Here is a 2718-nt window from a genome sequence, read left to right as displayed (position 1 = left end):
TCTGTAGGTCCAGAAGGGTCTTGACAGAATCTGCTTTCTCCAGCACGTCTCAGGACAAACAGCTGTAACAGGTCAGAGACACAAAGGATCAGGATCTAGGAAGGGATCAGAAAGGTTTGACCTGAGGTGAGCCTGTACCATCACTGGCTAACAATCTGGCAGAGAAGTGTCGGCAGCCTCCTCTAGTTATACAGCTCCTGATGGCAGAATGGTTCCAGGTGTGTGGGTCCGCAGATGCCCTCAGGTGGAAAACAGCCTCCAGCGCCCTCTAGAGGATGAAGCAAACAACTCCAGGTCCCAACAGAAACGCATAAAGTAGTGGATGGTTGTACATTTGAAGAATAAGGATGTGTGAAGCTAACAGAGTGGGTCTGTTTGGTAAGTTTTACAGATGTTTTTTCTTGTATTTAAATCTTCTTGCTTTTCTTTTATAATTCACATCTAATAGCTGCTTATTTCTGGAAATTGCTCTTATCTGATCTTATCAATTCTTGATCCTCAACATCATAACCGAATCACGACTGTTACCACATGTGCTGTGAGCCAAAGTAAAGCACTTGCATATAAAGTGAGTCTAAACTGAAACCAACCAAGAGTTTTACTGTAAAGGCTGCAGATGGGAATGTGTGTTGGCCTCAATCTGCTCAAGAATCTCATGACCTTTTTTCAACAGTTCACACGTGGTGCATTTTCCAATCCCCCCCCCGCCTCACCCATCCTCCCTCCACTCACACGCACATGTGTGCGTCGGTATCTTTGTGGGGACTTTCCATTGACTTCCATTCATTTCTACAGCCTAAACTTAACCTTTAACCTTTTCCTAACCCTAACCATCACATACCTAACCATCCATCCATTTTCTTTCACCCTTGTCCCTCAGTGGGGTCGGGAGGAGTGCTGGTGCCCATCTCCAGCTAATGTTTCGGGCGAGAGGTGGGGTCACCCTGGACAGGTCGCCAGTCTKTCGTAGGGCAACACAGAGACACACAGGACACACAACCATGCACACACACTCTCACACCTAGGGACAATTTAGAGAAGCCAATTAACCTGACAGTCATGTTTTTGGACTGTGGGAGGAAACCGGAGTACCTGGAGAAAACCCACCATGCACAGGGAGAACATGGAGACTCCATGCAGAAAGACCGGGAATCGAACCCAGAACCTTCTTGCTGCAAGGCAACAGCTCTACCAACTACACCACTGTGCAGCCCCACATACCTAACCCTGACCCAAAAACAGGGTTTCATTAAAACCAATAGCTTTTAATGAGCAATTGGTCCCCACAACGTAGTATGTGTCAGGAAAATCGTCCCCACAAGGTATTACAAACAAACGCGCGCGCACACACACACACACACACACATTGATTTTAGATTTTGAACACAAGGTTTTCAACTTCAACATCATGATGCTTCTCTCCTTTTAAAACTCATCGAATGCCTTTTATGTTTCCCACATCCTGTTGAACAGTTACAGAAAGTCTCAAAAAGCAAAAGCTCCATTTATTGGCTTATTTTTTTCCTTATACCACATCAATAAACATGCAATTTGTTGCTAATAATTAAAGTGAATTTGAATAACAATGCACCTTTGTTTTTTGCTGATATTTTTCTATGGGCTCCTATGTGCAAACTACAGTTGTTCATGTAAGCGTGAGTGACAGCCGGTAACAAATCGAAGGTAGCAAATAAAAAAGAAACTGTTTTGCACACTGAATTTACTTTTAGCATTTGTTTGGAAATCACCATCTAATGTCATCACTCTGAATTCTGACGTAATTCTTGTATTTCTGACTTTAATCCCAAAGTTTTTACTTAATTTCAGAATTCTGACTTTAATACGATAATTCGTCCAAGTAATAATACAAATGCAGAATTGTGACTTTTAGCTTAACATTTTGACTTTACTCTCAGAATTAAAGTTCACATCTAATCATTTCATATATTTCTGACTTTAATCCCAAATCGCTGACAAAAATGTGAGGAAATAATTCTGAGATTGAAGTCAAAATTCTTGCTTTAGCTGCAGAATTTAAGTTTTTAAATCCTCATTAATTTCATAATTCTGACTTTTCAGAGATCTAGAGAAAAGTTTCCCTGATCGTTTCCTGTAAACCAGACGGTGAATCCTCCAACGCAGAGAAAACTTTCCCCAGGTTTTCTCTGCTCCTGGTACCTGGTCACTCACCCAGATGTGATATAAATGTTAGTGTTTTGTTATTTAGAGTCACAATGTTACTCAGTTTTCCTTCACTGGCTGGAGAAAGTTTGATGTTTTCGATGTGAACTGAAATAATCCAGAACTTCCTGAGGTTTTGGCTGCAGATGCTTGAATCTCGATAAACTCTTCCAAGGAAGTCTGCTCTCATTTTTCCACTAAGCTGCTTTTCCCCCTCCTAACTTTGTCCAGTGGGCCCCTTCTGACCGGAGCCAACCACAGCAGATAAAGTGAAACCACTGGAGAAAACTGTTCTCAATCTGTCCAACATAAACACTTATTATCCTTCATGTTTTTCTTGTTCTCTTTGCTTTTCCTTGAATTTTTTTACCTTTTATGGATCCTGTTAGATCGTTTCCCGCCAGCGTTGCACAACCTGCAGCCTGAGCTGGACCCGACCTCTCTCTCCTGTCAGATAAAAATGCAAATGCTTTCCAGTGAACAACCCGAGATGTGATGTCATTTTGTGCTTCCCACCCATATATTTGTTAGCAGAAC

The sequence above is a fragment of the Poecilia reticulata genome, linkage group LG23 (genome assembly GCF_000633615.1).
Source record: "Poecilia reticulata strain Guanapo linkage group LG23, Guppy_female_1.0+MT, whole genome shotgun sequence".
In the NCBI taxonomy this organism is placed as follows: Eukaryota; Metazoa; Chordata; class Actinopteri; order Cyprinodontiformes; family Poeciliidae; genus Poecilia; species Poecilia reticulata.
Note: the sequence above shows the minus strand (reverse complement) of the source record.